General features: G+C 38.9%; 1 protein-coding gene and 1 long non-coding RNA gene across 5 annotated transcripts in view; one reads left to right on the forward strand and one right to left on the reverse strand.

Moving 5' to 3' along the window:
- ATAD1 (ATPase family AAA domain containing 1) overlaps window positions 1-2,792 on the reverse strand; it is a 35,893-nt gene extending 33,101 nt beyond the window's left edge. For 2 of the 3 annotated variants that reach the window (XM_084903465.1, XM_084903464.1), the window contains exon 1: window positions 2,608-2,762. The gene's annotated coding sequence lies outside the window, so the exon portion shown is untranslated. Of the gene's footprint in view, window positions 1-2,607 lie in introns of all 3 variants that reach the window. The other variant, XM_084903463.1, reaches the window with a different exon arrangement.
- Window positions 2,793-2,835: 43 nt separating this feature from the next.
- Window positions 2,836-20,129, forward strand: LOC311632254. 2 transcript variants are annotated; one of them, XR_014796747.1, is made up of 7 exons: window positions 2,836-2,942; window positions 3,443-3,548; window positions 7,071-7,164; window positions 15,405-15,459; window positions 18,473-18,557; window positions 19,481-19,577; window positions 19,680-20,129. It is a non-coding gene; the product is annotated as an uncharacterized lncRNA (long non-coding RNA). The 2 variants fall into 2 exon arrangements; XR_014796748.1 differs by lacking the exon at window positions 15,405-15,459.
- Window positions 20,130-20,888: the final 759 nt, after the last annotated feature.

Here is a 20,888-nt window from a genome sequence, read left to right on the forward strand (position 1 = left end):
ATAAATAAATAAAATAGTGCCCACAATTTTGAAATTCCTTTTAGAAACCTTCCCTCCATTCAAGAGTATATATACTCCTCCCTAATAAAAAGACCTAAAATCTTTCCCTTGATTTACAGGAATACCAACTATTAAAGACTATTCTAACTCAGCCCCAAAAGACTATCTTAAGCATTTTACTTCTTACCGCTTCTTAATTCTCAATAGTCGGTATCAATAGGATCTGAAAATGCCCCAAGTATTATCCCTCCAGCCTATCTGCCCTGGATAGGCCATTTCTCCCCATTCAACTAGGATTAGTCAAATTCTATCCAAATTTTAAAAACTTCACATGTTCCATGAAGGCTTTCAGATCACACTAATCCTCTATGTTAATCATTTGGTTGTATTATTTAACTTATGCGATATTGCGTCTGCTCAACTAGAGTTTAAATCCTTATATAAATATATTTTATTGATTTTTCACAGAGAGGAAGGGAGAGAGATAGAGAGCTAGAAATGTCGACGAGAGAGAAAAAATCGACCAGCTGCCTCTTGCACACCCCCCACCGGGGATGTGCCCGCAACCAACGTGCCCCTGAGCGGAATCGAACCTGGGACCTTTCAGTCCGCAGACCGATGCTCTACCACTGAGCTAAACCGGTTTCGGCTAGAGTTTAAATCCTTATAAACAAGATTTATATTTTACCCATTTTAATAACTGTCACATACAAAAACAAGAGGCTATTCAATAGTTACTTAACCAATAAATTGCAACTGCATAAAACTTCCCATTCAATCATTCCAACACAGTTGCTGCCCAATTTCTTAATGACTTTCAAAGAGAAGCCAAGGGCTCCATTGACTTAACTTCTCCATTACTAGAAGCCATTCACTTTACAATATGACATTATTTCATTTAAACTTAACTAAATAATTGAAAGCCTTCATTGTGGGGGAAGAAACTAGGGCCTAGAAATGTTAAATGATTTAATTCATACAATAAAGCAATTATTAAACACATATAATGCCTACTACATACTGGACATATAATAACAGATAAGTTACAACTACTTTACTCAAGGAACGCGCAGTTTTATTATATTCATTGTTTTTTTAATGGAGCTAGGGAGAAGCCACCTAGTTAAAATGTCTCTTCTTATAATAAAGTGTGCTTTTTTCCATCAGGATAAATTTCTATAAATAGGCTAATAATATTCCCCTTCTTATAGGATGTGAAAATTTGACTTCTTTAGCCTTTATTCCAACAGTAAATTTGAAAATGCAGTTGGATAGGATATGTGGTATCATTATGCAGGACACTATTCATTGATGAAAATAAACCACTAGGCAAAAGAAGGGTTTTAACTTAACAATCTGTGAAAACTAAAGATGTTTGAGTAAGAGGTTTTCATTTATTTCAAGTTAAATTTAGTAGTGAAAAAAACTGCCATCTACTGGATGTTCACTGAACTACATGAATAACTACAGTTATCAGTACAATCCCAATCACCAAGATAGAAACAATTTTAATCCTATAAAAAACATTAAGATGCAAAACCTCTGTTATCTACATATTTCCTATAATTAAATCATTAGCTGTCATACAGTAGTCCAGACCTATGGTCATTTCTAAAATAGTCATCCATCTTTTAAAATGACCTCAGAATCCTGAAATGAAACTGAAACTTCTACTTGTAGGTTGTAACTGTATACACTTTATTGCACACTGATCTATCATTCATATGACATTGATATGCCTGCAAGGTAAGACCGCTACAGTAACAATACCATTATAGTAACAATACCATTACAGCAGAGTTGACAATAAAAGCTGCATAGGCATACAGCCGTAGGGAATGTATTTCAACCTTGTATAAACACTAGGATCAACGACAATGACACACATCCATGTATCTAAACCTAGATGGTGCTCTGTACAACTAAGAACTATGGCAAAACACTGTAATTCTGTTATTTGCTAGGGAAACATGGCACCGGATAGTTGTTCATGTTAAAGACTTCTCCATTTCGGGGTAGAAACCTTTTGAAATCGCACTACCTTGACCAATGACCAGTTTACTGACAAGGTTGAGGACTGGGTATAAGTGTTCACACTATAGTATTTCTCTCCCGATTCAGGGCGGTGTTTTACAAAGTTTTTCTCAACCCCAAAGTCCCAGTTTCGCAGACATCAAGGTCCAAGGAGCACATGGCTATGTCAGTGAAAGACTGCCAACCTTCACCTAAAAGGACAGGTTATAATTAACATCATCCTCAGCGAAAGTGTGCCCAGGCCCTAAGAATCAATCACCTCCGCTTTTGCACTATAGCTAGGTGGTATCAGTGCCATTGCAACAAGCAGACCCCGTTCACTCCGGCCGCCTTTGCCTTTAAGGACCCCGGATCTGAGGTCGCCCGGGACGACCCCAAGCCCAGGCAGTGACCCCGATGCCTTACAGAATTCCCCGCAGGAAAAGGCATAACTCTTGGGAGCAGCTCCCGCAGAGACCCGAGGGCCTAGGCCGGGCGGGAAGCCAAGGCGAGGCCGGGGACGCCCTTGGAGGTTAATCCGCTGGAGACCCGGGGGGCGACACGGAGGTGGGACATGGGAGAAGGAGAGCTGACCTTTCTTGCTGGGCTTCCCAGCTCCGAGCCGGTCCTTGAAAGGAACTTAATGGGATCCCGCGTCCGCACCACGAGGCCCCGCCGGAACCCGCTACTAACCCCAGTGCAAGAACACCGGCAGCCCGGGCCCTCCGCTAGTGTCACACGGGAAGGAAACGCCGCCGGGGAGAGAACACTTCCGGCAGGACGCGGCCCGCCCCCTCGCGCCGAGCATGCGCAGTCCGGGCCGTCCGCCGGGAGGGGCGCGCTTCCGGTGTTTGGGAACGGGCCGCGGCGAGGTCGCGCAGGTGCCGCTTAACCCGCGAACTGCCGGACGGAGGCTTTCCGCGAAGCCGGTGTGTCTGCCAAGGCGCTGCGTTTTTAGCCATTGAGTCTGGGTTATGGAACTGGGGAAGGTGCTGGTCCCATAAAGACCTTCTCTTGCTCGCTCGCGGGCTCCGGGCGCAGCACAGACCAAGAGGGGAGCCTTCATGAAGCGTGCAAAGAAATGCTCTCTGTGTCATCCTCAAAGAAGTTCTTCCCCGAGTCCTGCTTTAACGTTTACTCCCGCCCGTCTTTCCCCCCCCCTCCTCACCCTCGTGCAAACCCGCACGCCCCTGGGCTGTGCTGGAGCCAAAGCGCCGACGCGCTCGGCCAACCCTCGCCATCTGCCTTTCGGTTTCTGGGGTGAGCTCACCCTCCTGCACCTGGGGGTGGCGCCTGTAAACCTCTCAGCGGAACGACCGTGCAGCCCACCCAGGCAGGCCCCGGCAGTCAGGGCAGAACCGGGCATCTGGTGACCGGTTTTGCATTTCGGTGACTTCCCTTTTTCTTCACCCCTTCTTCCCCTTTCCAGAATGAGAGACGTGACACCAGAGGTCCCCAGGGAGCAGACCCGAAAGCCAGAGCTTCCTAAACATACTGCCAGCGGGGGGCGGAATGACATTAGACACTGTCCTCAGGTATAAGAAGCATCACTTGTTCCGATAGAGGCCATGAGGCTGAAGTGTTGAGACCGATCTTTCCTCTCCCTACCCTCCCTTAAGAAAAGCAGTTTGTGCCTCTCAGTTGTAGGTATCACCTTTGATGGCTACAATACTGCAGCCTGATAGTTGAAGTTGGTGAATGCTGTCATTGTTACAAGCTTGTGATACTGTAGTGAGGATGATAGCTACAGTTTATTGAATGATAGTACTAGGTCTCATGCAGTAGTCACATCCCTAATCTAAATCTCTCCAAAACAATCCTTTAAAAATAGCCATCAGTTTCTTCCTTTTATAGATGAGCAAATTTTAAAACTTAGATAAACTTCCCAAAGTTTGTGTGTATCTAAAAAGGGGCAAACTTTCATTGGAACTTAGATTTGTCTAATTCAAACCCTACACTTATATACTGTCTTTGAGACAGTAATTTAATACCTGTTAAAATTTAAAATCTAGATGAGTTAAAATGAACTGACGAAATTATGAGGCTTTAAAGGGAAAGGATGGAATGATAGGGATGTGTGAATGTTTATATTTTTTAAAATATTTGTATTGATCTCCGATAGGAAGGGAGAGGGAGAGGGAGATAGAAACATCAATGATGAAAGACAATCACTGGTAGGCTGCCTCCTGCACATCCTCTACTGGGGATGGGACGGGAACTCAGAACATGTGCCCTGACCTGGAAACTGAAGTGTGACCTCCTGGTCCATAGATCAACCACAGAGGCACACTGGCCGGCCACATGGATAAGTGAAAGTTTAAAAACTGACAATCAGAATGGAATTTATTGTAAGTGGTTCATGTTTTATATCCTATTCATCTGTCCAATACTAGGGTATGATTATTTAGGAAAGGAAATTGTTGGATAAAGTAATCAAAAACTGACCATAAATAGTCTACATGTCCCCAATATAAATGCTGCTTCTCATTGCTTTTTCAGTGGCTTGAAAAACCACGGGCCTATATACCCTGTTTCCCCGAAAATAAGACAGTGTCTTATATTAATTTTTGCTCCCAAAGTTGCGCTAGGTCTTATTTTCGGAGGATGTCTTATACCTATAGCTATACCTTTTGGACCTAATTTTCATTTAGCAAATCCTTAGGAAGCCCCCTTTGTCTAGGCCCAAAGACATCAAATTACTGCCTTTCCACATACCGTACATGTTTATTTTCAGCAATCACTAAGTCAAGTAGGTTCTTTTAGAATAGAACAGAGTGAACATATGCTTTTCATCCCAGGATAGCTTTATATAATCACTGGCAGCACAAAACAACATATTTGGCCCACAGTAGGGGCTCAATAAATAATTCATTAGGTGTAATATTAATCAGGAAATTATAACAACAGATTTTTTTTTTTTTTTGGTAGACTTTCTGGGCCTTCCCTTTGTGATTGTTAGAATCAAGATATTAAAAATAATTATTATATTTATTGTAAAAAGTTTTTTTTTTTAATGAATGCCTCTTAAAACAGTTTATGGAAGTTTCTCTCCCCAGTCCTCAACCCCCTACTTCCCCATAGAACTAAATTCTTCTTTGCTTTTGTTAGTTGGTTAAGAGTGTGGTTAGTTTACTCTGTAGCCAAGGTCATTCAATGCACTGGACCCTGAATGGGAAAGGATTCCTTAGATTTAGGGGTTCTCAAATTTCACCAAGGATCTATACAGACTTGGACAACTTAGAAAAAGGCCAATCTCCAGGTTCGTGCCTTAGAGATTCCCATTTAACTGCTCTAGGTTTGGGCCTAGGTATTTGCATTTTGAATAAGCCCCTGAGATGATTTGGATAAAGATAGTTTTGGACCACACTTCGAATAATCCTACCCTAGTCAGTGAATTTCAGATGTTATTTTCATAAAAATCTCTATTGCCTCAGGCTCCAAAGCCTACCCGGTCAGCTAAACCATCAAGTCAGCTGGGATTCATCTAGAACTCAAAAGCATGGAAGACTCATGATGGGAATAAAATCTCTGGAAGGAAAGACAAATCTGAAATTTTTGGACCCTATTTATTACTCCTTAGAACTGATCTGCTTGACAGTGATTTAGAAAGAATAGAACTTCAACAAATAGGTAAAATTATATAGCAGTAATTATGTTAGTATAATAGTCACTTGGTAACCTTGGTTCTTTTTAAAATATTTCATCAGAAAAGAATAACCTTAATTAGTATTTTGACAAGTCATTAAATTGAATGGGAGGAACAAAGTAAAGCAAGAATATGAAGCTGTACCTGAAGTCATGAAAGCAGTAAGAAAGACCAAGATTAAATGCTTGAAGCTCCCATTGAAATAAGATGAAACAAGGCAAAAATAATGGAAAATTAAAATTTCAACAGATTGAAAGAAGTGAAAGAAGAATTATAGCTCCAGTCTATAAAAAGCACAGAGAGCCAAAAGATGCAACAGCAAAGTCCAAAGAACATACTGTTATAAATCTACTTTTCATGCTTTTATGTTTTTCAACTTTACATATAATTTGAAATGCTTATGTAAAAATGAGCATGTATGTAATTTTATCATGTTATCGGGACAGCACTAATTCACACTCTTACAATGCTACATAATTCTTTTCTCAGGCACTGCTGCCAATTGTGTGTGTATGTGTGTGTATATATATTTTTTTTTTTATTTTTTTTTTACAGTTAATGCTACCAATAAATATTTTTTAACTTATTTATTTTAAATCTGCACTATTTTGTTGTTTAGCTTTAATACAGTACTGAAAATACACTGTTCAAATGATAACATTTATGGAAAATCCGGATTGGTCAAAACAAGGAATTGCTAACCTTACTATAGTGTAGCTTATCATCAGAAGTTTTAAGGAGTTGCTGGGACCGGTTTGGCTCAGTGGATAGAGCGTTGACCTGGGGACTGAAAGGTCCCGGGTTCGATTCCGGTCAGGGGCATGTACCTTGGTTGCAGGCGCATCCCCAGTAGGGGGTGTGCAAGAGGCAGCTGATCGATGATTCTCTCTCATCGATGTTTCTGACTCTCTATCCCTCTCTCTTCCTCTCTGTGAAAAATCAATAAAATATATTAAAAAAAAAAAAAAAAGAAGAAGAAGTTTTAAGGAGTAAAGAGTAACCTCCCTAGGATTTGTTTGGGACCTTCACAAATGGTTGTTTTTTGTTGTTTTTTTAACTATGTTTTTATTGATTTCAGAGAGGAAGGGAAAGGAAGAGAGAGATAGAAACATCAATGATGAGAATCATTGATTGGCAGCCTCCTGCAAGCCCCCTACTGGGGACAGACCCCGCAACCCGGGCATGTGCCCTTGACTGGAATCGAACCCAGGACCCTTTGTCCACAGGCCGACGCTCTATCCACTGAGCCAAACCAGGCAGGGCACAAATGGTTTGTTTTTGTTGTTGTTATTTTTTTAATGGGAGAGAAGATGGGAGGGATTGGGTAAGAATAAGAAAGGTATAAATTCATCAACTGAAATAGAAGAAACAGTACTGTAGTTGAAACATTAATTCTCAATTCCTGTAACAGCAGATTGATAGATGAAGCATAAAACAAGACCAGATGCTGTGGTTTCCAGGATGCACTTGGCTTCCCAACCTTTATTACCTGGAGCATTTTTACTGTAAGTAGGTCACTTGCTTGCTCTCATTTACCTGATTCTAGAAAAATGCCCTTGAAAGTATTTGGAAAATGATGTGTGCTGGTGCTTAACATTTTAAAAATTGAGGTTGCAGAAAGCCTGTCTCTCTAGTAACCAGAATAACTTGTAACCCTGAAGCATAAGTAAAACTAAAATGTACAATAAAAAGTAGAGATCTTTTATTCTCTAACCACACTAAAGTACACTAAACTCGGTGTCCATTCTGTTAGTTTCCATAACTCACGATACTTAGCATTGGCATAGTACTCATCTCACAGCATTATAATTGGGGTCTAAGTTTCTCTGCTCTCTATCAGATGTGAACTTCTTGAGAAAAGATGATGCCTCAGACATAGGAGGGGCTTAACAAATATTTTAATTAATTGACACCCCTCCCCCCAATCTGGCATATCTAATGGGGTCTTTCAGGACTCATTCCTATAGATTCCATGTGATGACAGGGGCAACACATGACTCTCAGAACATCAGCTACAATTCCTCCTATAAGATTTAATTCATTTGAGCACAACACATTTTTAAAAATATTGACTATGTGCCACTCACGGAAATGCTCCTAACATTGAAGGAATTTTACTGAGCCAAAGAAATGATATATCCCATTGAGAGACTGAGCACAGGCTTCCAAAGGCAAAGGCAAGAGCAAAACTTGCTGTTTTTAGGTCGTGAAGGATGAAATATCTATTAGATCTTCTTTCGCCTTAGAGAGAGGCCCGGAAGTAGTGCACTAGCAAGCTAACATTAAAATCACTCTCCCTACCGTTTTTTTTGGAAACAGAAAAGCAAAACAAAAGTGGGAGTGGGGGAGGAGGAGAGAAAAAGAAAAAGAAAAAGAAATGGAAGGAAGAAAGAAAAGAACAAGAAAAGCCAGTAACTTGAGTTACAGAGGTGCAGGAAACAAATCAAGTATACTAAGTTGGCAGTGCTCAAAGTTCCATTCAACTTCACAATAGCATGTGTGATAGAGTTTCACAAACCTTTCCACTTTCTAGTCTGCTGCTTATTAACTTTAAATAGCAGACCCATTCTGAGAGCTTTCAATGCCATATAAGGCCCAGTGCCAGAGGCATGCTCCACACCCATTTCTTTATGTCTTCTGAGTTCTCAGGTAAAGGAGGGTTCAGAAAAAGGGGGTGGTAAAGAAAAGGAGACAAAAAGTTTGAGGTGTTTTCATTCCCTACGCTGTTTTGCAAAAAGCTGGAGATGCTAATGATTCTTAACCAGATAAAAGCAGCATTAGAATTCTAACATCCTTCCTTTCTACTTAATGCTAGATAAACTGGCTTTCTGTACTTTGTTATCATGATGTCCTCACACTTTAGTATTCAAAGTGCCCTCCCCTACCCTTTCCTTGGGAATTTTGGAAGTAAAAAGGAATAGTTTAAGTGAATGGTGTCTGAAGTCATGAAATATAGTGACTGTTTTGTTCTGTGTGGATGTTGTTATTTGGAGGGATGTGGGAGAAGAGAGTGAATAAGTGTATTTCTTCAGTTGAGTGAATCATAAGAATTTCAAACACATGAACTCACTCACACTCATAGGCCAACAACGGAGGACAACTAAAAGTCTCCTCTGCAGGGGGATAACATTTCCTCCTCACACCATAGAAAGGTGGGGTCCATGACACTCCATTTTATGGATCATCCCCTAATTCTGTTTCTGTAACCAACAGTGTTGCCAAGTACAGCGTGACAAGTAGGTGAAGAACAAACAGCCTCTGTGAAGTAGTTGAGGACAGTATGTGAGAAACACACTTAAGACAGTATTAATTGAGCAGGTCAGCTCTGGGACTGTCACATGTTAGGCAGCCCTTTCTGGGTTTCCTCCTCTGAGATTGGGAGAGTTCTATCAACTTCATAATTTCATGGTTCTATGACTTGTTCTTTCTGACTTGAGCACAGGAGGACTTTGGATTTCCCCCCTCCTTTTAGAATCCAACTAATGAATGCTGAATTTGAAATCTAGGTTTTGGAGCATACATTACAATATTAAAAAGGTATAAAGCGCCCTGGTTGGTTTGGCTCAGTGGATAGATAGAGCGTGGGCCTGCGAACTGAAGGGTCCCAGGTTTGATTCTGGCCAAGGGCTCATGCCCAGATTGTGGACTAGATCCCCAGGAGGGGGAGTGCAGGAGGCAGCCAATCAATGATTCTCTCTTATCATTGATGTTTCTATCTTTCTTCCGCTCCTTTCCTCTCTAAAATCAATAAAATATATTTAAAAAATAAAAAGGTATAACACTCTCTAAGAACTTATATGTAATTAGAGGCCTGACGCATGAAATTCATGCAAGAATAGGCCTGCCTTCCCAGGCTGCCGGCACTGGCTTCCCTCTGACACCCAGGACCCAGGCTTCCTTCGCAGCCTCAGCTTTGTCAGGAAGCTCTTCTGGAAGGATGTCCAGAAGGATATCTGGTCTAATTAGCATATTATGCTTTTATTATTGTATATAATCTCTTGTCAACTACCATCTTGCCAATCATAGTTTTGTTACTATGTGGCTTCATATTTATATGTCTAAATTTAAAAATTTGTGATCTCAAAGGACTTAAGTACAATTATCCCTACCCTCATCTTCACCCCTGTGCAAATCTTATGATCAGATGGTAGAGGAGGTCTGCTATTCTAAATAAAGAGTACCAGTCAGCCGAAACCGGTTTGGCTCAGTGGATAGAGAGTCGGCCTGTGGACTGAAGGGTCCCAGGTTTGATTCCGGTCAAGGGCATGTACATTGGTTGCAGGCACATCCCCAGTGGGGGGGGGGGGGGGGTAGTAAGAGGGAGCTGGTTGATGTTTCTCTCTCATCGACATTTCTAACTCTCTATCCCTCTCAATTGCTCTCTGTGTAAAATCAATAAAATATATTTTTTTAAAAAAGAGTACCAGTCAGAGATCAGGCATAGAAAAACCATGACATTCTTTTCTGGAAAGATCAACTGGCTACTAAGAATATATCAAGGTTTGCAAAAATGATACCAGTGAGATGCCCTAACCAGTTTGGCTCAATGGATAAGCTTCGGCCTGATGACTGAAAGTTTCCAGGTTCGATTCTAGTCAAGGGCATGTACCTTGATTGTGGGCACATCCCCAGTAGGGGGTGTGCAGGAGCCAGCTGATTGATGTTTCTGTCTCAACAATGTTTCTCACTCTCTATCCTTCTCCCTTCCTCTCTGTAAAAAAATCAATAAAATTTTTTTTTAAATGATACCAATGAGAAAGCAATGCAAGAAAGCATTATTTGCCAATACAGAAAGGGCTGCATCAAGAACTTGACAAAAAGAAGTGTGGTTAATATAACATAAGCCCCATCTTCCAGAGCAGATGATAGTTTTCAGAACATGAGCTCTTGAACAACTGAGGGAAATTATTCTTTTCTGTTTACTTGGCAATTTTATTTTCTTGTAAATTCCCTATTTTCTGTGAAACCTTGAACTTGCCAATGAAGGTTTTATCTAACACAGCACTTTTCAGGAATGTAACCAACACTACTCCCAGTTGGTGAGAGATTACTGTAACAAATTCTGAAAACACTCACATAGATTCCCAGGACTCATGTTTTAATTGTGAGTTATCCAAAAAGGAAGAATGGGGAGGTACTAATGTGATTATTTGCTATTTTTATTAAGAGAAAAAACATTTTACCTTTTTTTTTTTTTTTTTTTTAATGTTACTCTCTGGGAAGTAAATTCAGGAGTAAGAGACTCTATATGTATTCTGCCTAGTCCAATTTATTGTTAATTTCATTGTCTGTTGCTATCCTAGTTCATTAGTTTGGAACTAATCTCTCTCAGAGAAGTAACAAATCAACACTGAGTAAGGAGAGACACATGCATCTTTTCTCTTGAAAAGAACAGAAACTATCAGATTTCCATGATACCCTCTCTGAGCATTCGGAGATGCTTTCCCTATTCATTGAGCCAGAACTGGAAGGCTTCTCTTGGAGCTTTCTCTGTCTGTGGCCTGATGTTCATTCTGAGTTTCAGGGTACCTTAAGCCTAGACCAGGGGTTGCTGGTGGGAAAGAAACACACACACACACACACAACTCGTTGCTGATTCAGTGGTGTTTTGGTCTTCATCTTCCCCAGTCCACCTGCTACTTCCAGGTTCCTCACATGGCTGTTCCATGTGTTTCATTCAAGTTTTATAGTTACATTCAATGGGAAAGACAGAGTAGAGTGTGCTTTTATCATCTTACCTAGAACTAGAATAATATGTCATGTTTTAATTGCTATTATGGACAAAATTCAAACATTGAAGCCCTATCTTCTAATATGATGGTATTTGGAAATGAAGCCTTTCGGAGGTAACTAGAGTTAATGAGGTCATGAAGATGGGCCCTTGTGGTAGTATTAATGCCTTTATAAAAAGAGACACAGTGCCCAGTTGGTGTGGTTCAGTGGTTGAGCATCAACCTATAAGCCAGGAGGTTATGGTTTGATTCCTGGTCAGGGCACATACCAGGGTTGCAGACTCTATCCCTAGTAGGGGACCTGCAAGAGGCAGCTGACCAATTATTCTCTCTAATCCTTGATGTTTCTATCCCTCCCTGCCTCTCCCTTCCTCTTTCTGAAATCAATAAAAACACACTTTTTTTTAAAAAGAGAGACACAAGTCCTCTCACTCACTCACTCTCTCTCCCTCCCAACTTCCCTTCTTGCCACATGAGGACACAATGAGAAGGTAGCCATCTGACTCCAGAAAGAGAGCTCTTACCAAGAACTGAATAGGCTAGCACCTTCATCTTGGAATTCACACTTTACAGAACTGTGAGATAATAAATTTCTGATGGTTAAGCCACCAAGTCTATGGTATTATATGGCATAGACAAAGACAATTGCCAAAATAGTCATGAAAAGAATTCATGACTACATATTTCCAATTCAATCACCACTTTCCCCTATAGTTATACCTGAATATATTTTCCACAAGACTTATTAACAATTATACTAGCTGAAATACACAGACCAAAACAACAACAACAAAAACAATCTCCCAAAACTAGACTGGTAGCCTTAGTAATCCAAATAATGTTTAGTTATGACACCTCCAATATATCTTTTGATATATCTATGTTTTGAATTAATTTACTAATTGATTGTTTGGTCCTTGGTCCCCTTGACTAAATTTTCTTAATGTTTCACTGCATAAATCTCAAGGCTAAGTGACCTAACTTCTATTTGGGCTATTTAAAAAAAAAATTTTTTTTTTTGCCTTTGAGGGACTTACTTCATAAAACACATGGTTAGAAGCCCACAGCTATTTCTTTTACTTACAGCATGCTAAATATATGAAATGAGTCCAGCCAGCATTAGCCCAGAGGTTGAATATCAACCTAAGAACCAGGAGGTCACGGTTTGATTTCCGGTTAGGACATATGCCCAGGTTGCAGGCTCAATCCCCAGTGTGGGCGTGCAGGAGGCAGGTGATCAGTGATTCTCATCATTGATGTTTCTATCTCTCTCTTCTTCTCCCTTCTTCTCTGAAATCAATAAAAGTATATTAAAGGCAAAAAATCCTAAAACAAATAAACAAAAATATATATATGAAAGGAGAGTAGTACTGAGTAAATAGTATTGCCCAAAAGGAAAATAAAGGAGCTGCTTATCTTTTGCAGATAATGGTTTTAAATAAATTCATATGCAAAAGTAAACAAAACCACTATTAATACTTGACCACCAAAAATGAAGGACAAGTGGTCATCCTGCCTTCAGGATGTGGGGAGCTGGCTGGGCCGGGTGCTGGTGATGGGCCTGGGCGGCATCCGCTTTCAGCACCTCAAGATCCTCTTGCTCAGTGGGTTCTCTCACATCCACCTGATTGATCTGGATACTATTGGTGTCAGCAAACGCAAGGAGCCCTTTTTGTTTCAAAAGAAACATATTGAAAGATCAAAAGCCCAGCTTGCCAAGGAAAGGGTATGACAGTTTTACCTAAAGCTAACTTCATAGCCTACCATGATAGCATCATGAAGTATGCTTTAATTATTCTGCTGCAAAATATGAATTTTTAAAGAATAAGGTATTTTCATTAGCCAAATATATGAGTTTGAAGTCATTCTGCTTTTTTTAAATAGCTTTTCTAAAATAATTAGAATGTGATAGCTTATGCCCACGTAAGTTGAGTGGCATTACATATATATATAATTTGAATGATTTAGATAAGAGCTGAGTACTTTCTGTAAATAAGTACTTGGAAATTTTAAGAAAAGAACAAGTTCTCATAATTGGAGTGGAATGAGACTAGAACTAGGCTATTGTCTTAAGTGGGCTGAAGACTCTAGAATAGATCAGTGAGCTTTATTACCTAAGGCAATTTTGTGTTATGCTCTATTGCTCTCTACCAAATGGATTTCTTTTTCTCTTCCCCTCCCCCCACTAATCTTTTCCATCTCATCCATTCCTTTTTCTTTTTCCCTTCTTCACATTTTTTTTTTTTTTTTTTTTAACATCTATGAGCTTGGGTTAATCAATAGAGCAAGATTTCAAGAAGCTGCTGATCCCTTTATGGACCACAGTCTCCCATCTTTTCCTAGTGTGCTTGCTTCATTCCCTTTTCTGTTACATCTCTCCATATTATCCTCCTCAGAGCTGTGCTTTATTATAGTTCCGCTACTGTTGATCGGAAGACATGGCTCAATGCTGCTTGGCTCACTCAGGAATAAAAAGGATATTACTTATTCTAGAATAAGTAATTTCCCCTCCCACACTAGAGTTTCATTAAAGCATCATTTTGTCCCAGAGTTAATAAGAATAATTTGTGAAATTAAACCTCAGTGGTGATTTGGCTATTTTCATCTTAGAGAAAATTAAAGGAGAAGTACTAGAAAATGATAACCCCGTCAAAACTTGTTTTAAAAAGACAAGTTCACTTCATCTAAAATTAGGAGTCCACATTTTGGGGGATTTTGGTTATTTATGCTACTCCTGAGAAAAAGGTACATCTTGTCTTTGCTTTGTGATTAAAAAGGCCTTAGATACCCCCTCCTCCCCCTCCCACTTTACTCTTCCAGCCCCACCCCCTAACCTCTCCAACCCCCACTTCAGAGCCCAGAATATGAACTAAGTTTGACATTTCCTCTGTTGATGTTTTCTTTGGGAAACAAAAGATGGAAATTGTGATTAAAGTCTTTCCAGATAATATCCCATAACAAAGTATAGAAAGAAAAGGATTATATAACATGACATGTTAATGTAATGTAATATATGTATGATATTATCTAAGGACCGAATTACTATTTCAGCTGGTAAGTTATCTTTGTATATTTAAGAATGTGTTTGAAAGCTTGTGTAGTCTTTTAGTCATTGAGTTTATGAATACTTAACTGAATGTTTATCTGATATGTAAAAAACAGCTAGGCATTGTGAAAAGGACAAAGGGGAGTGTTTTTTTTTTAACCGCTAAGAAATTTCAGGGGAAAGTGTATGTAGCTTCACTAAGCGAAGACTGAGATATAGTTAGGAGTTGTTCAGAGAGTCTAGATGAAGTTTTGATCCCAAGAGTCACCATACCTTCTGACAATGGTGAATGAAGCTGGTTCTTGAGAAGCCAGCACAGATTTGCCCTTTGTAGAGGTCAGTTGGGACTAGCATCCTTCTAATTTGCAGGGGACATTATCCAGGAAGCTATCTAGTCCATGGGGGAGGTGACATCTCCTGAGCCTGGCCCCTCAGAGAACTTTGACTAGGTGGGAAAGGAAGGTTGTGTGCATTCTTGCCCATGTCACAATGTTGGACATGTGACTTAAGAGAAACATGTCAATGTGATTGGGCCATTTCATTACCAAGTCTTGACTCTAGTCTAGGCTATTGCAGCTTTTTAAAATGCTTAACTGAAACACTGGTATGACATAAGATTATATCCATAAAGGACATAAAATTATTCAAAAACTACTGTTTATTGGGGACATCTTGAAGGACTGGGAGATCCTTATTATCCTACCATCTTCTACCTTGCAGTTGTTGATAGTGCTTCAGTATTCATTCAACATTTACTTAAAAGCTTACCATATGTCGAACAATATGCAAGGTATCAGAGATGGTAACAAGGAAAGAAAAATTGAATAAGATTTAGTATCTGCATTCAAAAACAGCTAACGGCTGGTACTTATATAGTGCTTACTATGTGCCAGGCTTGTTCTAAGTAATATAATCCTCAATCCCCAAATTCCATGAGATAGGCACTATTATTATCCTCATTTTACAGACGGGGACACTCTGAGACAAAAAGATGAAATAACTTGCTAAAGACCTCACAATTGGTAAGTGGCAGAGCAAAATTTGAAAGCAGACAATCTGGCTCTAGACTTCATGCTAAATAACCTCTCTAGGAATTTATGATTTGAATATAATTCATATGTGAACTACCTTTCTTTCAGGGTAAGGCAGTGGGGAAGTAGCATATAGAGAAGTTAAAGCGACTCAGATTAAGTGTTTCTTATAAATAAACTCAAGAAATGCTTTAATGTGTGCTCAAAAGAAAAGACTGGAGTAACAGGAAAGTATTAAATGAAGCAAAGTGTTGGAAATATTTATCAATTAATAGTAGTCAAATTTAACTTTATGTCCAGGGCTACCACCCTGCATCCTCCCTTGACATAAACATTATGGGGGTCGATGAATGCAACCCATCCACAACATTTCCTCTCTCCCTTTGGTGGAAGCACTTGTATGAAGGCTGCATCACCAGGGAAGTTTGGGCCTGTAAGGACATGTCTGGTGAACAGATGGGATGAGTCTTCTGGGAAAGTACCTGCAGAATACTGGGAACTTAGGGAGAAAATTCCTGGTGGTGGAAAATTGCAGAAATGATAACATCATTGCTCTTATTACCTCTCCATTTTTTTTTTATCACTAATTTTTATATTGGGGTCATTAACAAAATAGGATTTAACCATCAAAGTATTCAAATATTTAAGTAGATTTCTCTAAACAGAAAGAGAAGAATGAAATTCATATGTATGGGCAACAAACTTAATTGTCCTTACTGGGCATTATGGATTTTGCTTTCCTGTAGAAATAAATTCCTAAATTCTGATTTTACTTATCATAGACTTAATTTTTTTCTAAGAGTCACTTCTGCTTATCTCAGCATTGGATATTTGCTAGATCATTATTTCCTCTATCCATCCTTCCTAGAAAAGTAAATAAATACTTAATTCCTCTTTCTACATAAGTAGAGATTTCAAAAAGATAATGAGGAAATCGTTTTCCTCTCGTTGGTCTCTTATACTTTTTAATATCCCCTCCACTCCCAGCTTGGGTAGTCATTAAAATGCCTCAGATGACTGTGGAGTGTTCATGGTCATAACTGTGATTTGATCATATTACACACCCATTCAAAGTTCTCTGCTTCAGGGCCAAGGTATGGATGATGTCACACAGCCTGTGGACTTCCTGCTTCCTGAACTGGTTTCTTTGTTGTGAGAGGATAGATAAGGGAGAAAGATGAACTCACTATAATTCTGAGGATGAGATTTCTAACTAGGCTCTGGTAAATCTTCAGATATTTCCATGTGGATAAATTGATCTAAATTTATTCCTTTCAACGTAGTATATAATATTCCACCACATGAAAATATTACATTTTCTTTATACATCATATTGATAGACATTTAAGTTCTAACTTTTTGCTATTGAAAATATTGTTGCCATGAACATTCATATGCATGTTTTCTTATGCACACGTATGGAAGTTCCACTAGCACAGGGGACTTTAAACTTTTTTGTTAGCAACAATTTGGAAGGACCTTTCCTCCTTACACATTTTAGAATTAGAATAAAACTTTTGAATCATAAACTTAAGTAGTTATTAAGGAAGTAATTTCCTTATAATGTAAACATTAACATTTAAAAGTAGAATTCTTAAAGGCATCCTACAGAATATAAATGTCATAGTGATTTGCGACTCACCATTATCCATCAAAATATTAACAACATAAACGAGCTCTTCGCTTACAGTGAGAAATTTTTGTCCCTCCCTTTTTTCTTTGGACTTGAATTTTCTTCACACTTCTGCCACAAATTTTTATCTAAATGTAACATACATTATGTGTGAATGTCTGGTCAATCATTCTATCATATTTTTCTGCAACAAATTTGATATAGAAATTAAAATTAAATTAAATTATGTAAAATCCATTGACCATACTACTCCTGCTAACAATTCTTCTGAATAGAGTTGTCATCAATTATTCCTAGTTCATAATTTATCAGTTAAATAATTTTAAATATTGACAAATGTTTAACATAAAAACATCAATGGAGCTTTGAAGAAATTGGTTTGCATATCATAAATTAATTTTACTTATTTATTTTTTTTATTTTTTTATTTTTTTTATTTTTTTATTTTTTTTTATTAAATTATTATCTGTGTACATATTTTAACATTGCCCCCCCTAATTTTACTTATTTCTAGCATCCATTTATCTCTAGTTTTTGCTTTATATTGTAAACACTGAGGAATATTGTTTACAGAAGTAAGTAGATGACAATTGAATTGTTTTAGTGATGTCATTTATTTAGTTGAAAGCTTTCCAAGTTATATACTATACAATTCTTAGTGATCTCACTTTCAGTGGTTATTAGTGGACCATTTGAATAGGTTTTCCCTCAATTTACTAGAAAACTAGTAATGTTAAGCAATCTAACTTTTAAAAGGGATTATTATTCAGTAGTGTCATATCATTGTTTCAGATTTTCTCTTTAGCTCCTTGCAGGTTTTTACAATTTGGAGCAGTAAATTATTTTATAATAGCATTCAGAAGGAGAGACCAATACCTTTCTCTTTTAAAGTCGGTGGAAGAGAAGGTGGGGATTAGCCCCACCATGAAAGCCACTAAACTACACTGGTTCTCAGGTAAATGAGATTTAGGAGGGAGTATAGATGGAAGTTAAAGGCCTGGAATTGATCTCCTTAACACTCTCTGAGTTCCTCAGTTCTCCAGTTTGATGACCACTACTCAGGTTCATTTTCAAGTAAAAGAATTGCTAGTGTTGAGTCTCCTAAGCTGTGTGCCTCTTTCATGGAACCAGCATCACTGATGACATTGCTTTATCTCTCAAGGACTCAGGAGAAGTCCCTCTGAATGTCCGTCTAAGTGAATCATGGGAGGTTTTTAAATTTGGGAAAAGACCTTGGTCACTTTCTTTAAATAATTGGTGACCAATGAGTGGTAACCCACCAGAGTTTTAAGATATACTTAATTTAGTTCTATAATGTGCTTTGTGACAATCTCTGGAAGTATTTTCATTCATGACTTTTTCTCTCTAAAGGGCATCCTTAGTGTACATCAACCAAGATGGCATAAAGATAGCACTGTACTTGATTTGCATTCTGTGACCTGAAGCAAAAATCTCTGTAAGGCCTCTTAAAACTTCTGTTAATTGTAAAACAAACAGATGTCTAGTGGAGAAGATTATTACAAGTAGTTTGTTCAGTTTGAGAAAACTAGGAGTCAGGATTGCTTGACCTAGATTTTGATAGCAAGCCCAAGCCAAGTAAGCTACCAAGGTAAGTAAAATACTTAGGTAGCTTACTCTTAGGGCAAAAATTTTTCTGGTTTGGAAATTTCTGGGTATAGTTGAAAAGGACAGTACATTTCAAAAATAGAATAATGGCCATTCTCAGGCAGGAGAATTCTCCTTTAAAGACGGAAAAGATTTAATATGCTAAATTTAAATAAGGAAAAGTTAACTGGTGAATAGGACAGATTGCCTGAACATTATGAAATAAACAAGATTTGAAACATAGACAATCCTATTTTACAGTTACAAGTTATTTTAAAAATCATTATAAAGACTTAATAATAAAATATAATATCTGACAGTAAGTCCATAAGAACACATTAATAATAAGGTACATCTTAATAACAGTCTTCCTCCTATAGTCATAATTAGCTAGTTAATATTAATATAGGAAGAGAGCAAAGAGGAGGCCGGACATTGCAAGCATGGTCATCTGGGCAGCTTCTCCAGGAAGCTACGGCTTCATGCTCCCCAGGAAACTCAGTTCCATTCTCTGCAGATCACTGGGGGAAGGGACCGAACAAAGGGAGAGATGAGCTCACATACAGGGGAGTCAGGGTGACTAGGGAAGGTGCTGGTCTGTCAGCCTAGCCTGGAGAACAGTGGATGGTCTAGGGACTAGACCCCATCAGAAATTCATGAAATCTTGGGAAGTTAAAATGCCCAGATGAAGAGTTTACTCTCTCTTGTTCTCTTGCTCCTCCCTTGCTTTGTGACCAGCACACACCCATGCATTTGCTTTTTCACTCTACGTAGCCATGTGGCCTTAAGCAGAATCTTTAAACATAGAGGTGAAGAGGAGGAACATGGGAATGCGAAGAAAGAAAATGGCAAGAAAGAGGACAGGAGAAAGGTAAGTAGAAGGATGGTAAAACAGAAATGTTTTTGTTTATTCTGGTCGCTGTCACAGAATACCATGGGTGGCATTAAACAATTGGGATTTTATTTCTCACAGGTTTGGAGGCTGGAAACCTGAGATCAAGGTGCTTGCATCATCAGTTTCTGTGTCTAGGGAGGGCCTCCTACGGAGTGGAGGAAGGGGTGCTAATCCCATTCCTGAGAGCTCTGCCCCATGACTTAATCACCTCCTAAAGGCCCCATCTCCAAATATCTTCACCTTGGGGGTTAAGTTTCAACACAAGAATTGGAGGAAGCAGGGGGCACAAACCTTCAAACCAAAGACTGAGGTTTTACACAAAGGATTAGCAACTTTCTCCTAGCCCTCTCTTGTGATAATTGTCCTTTGTTTGTATGTATATTTGTAAATGAATAGAAGAAGAAGAAATGGAAAGAGGGAGAAAAAAAAAAAAAAGACATTTATCTGGGGACAGGTGGTGGTGAGCCCCTGTGAATTTTAAAGCACATGCATGTATTACAAGAATAAACTTCTCTGTATTGCTTCTTCTTCTCATATCACTTTTATTTAGTGTTAACCAATTATATTTTATTATTTTGAGATTTAGGTTTGGGGGGGAAATTCAGAATCAATAGGCACAACTACTCGTGTAAGAAAGGGAAATAGGGATGCGGGCCTATACCCACTCCCTCTTCTCTCCCCTGCCCCCATACCAGAAGCATACTTACCTTTCTCCAGCATAAATTAGCCTGAAGGAGTCTAGAATTAAATTTTTGGCACCGACCTGCTCAGACTGCAAATAGATAAACTGATTTTGAACTCTGCTGAAGATGCTTTGTGCATGGCACCGTTTTTATTGACTTCAACTCTTCAGTAGGTGGCAGTGTTCCCCTCTATTCCCAGTGGCTTTGGTGTTCCCTTCTTTTCAAAAGAATATGGTCCCTTCTCCTTTTTTTTTTTTTTCAGTCCAGAAGCACATCACCCATATCAGGCCTTTCTCTTCAGCAAACTTCTTTACATGATTCTATCTCTACATATAGTGGCTAACTCCTTTACATCCTGGTTTGGAAGATATTCTCCAACTGATCATAGGAACTGAGGAGGAGACATTTGCAACATGCAGCAATTTATGTTTTCATTTTTGATCTTTGAGGCTAGTTTCTGGACAGTTAAAGGCAGAGTGTAAACATCAGTAAATGTATTGTTTACTTGAACCCTGGCTTTCCCTACTCCCTACTTATTGTTTCTACTTAGTCAGTCTTCTTGTTCCCTTCAATCATCCTTGTCCAAGTCTTGAAAATGCCATTA

Source organism: Pipistrellus hanaki (assembly GCF_964339955.1).
Source record: "Pipistrellus hanaki genome assembly, chromosome: 14".
In the NCBI taxonomy this organism is placed as follows: domain Eukaryota; kingdom Metazoa; phylum Chordata; class Mammalia; order Chiroptera; family Vespertilionidae; genus Pipistrellus; species Pipistrellus hanaki.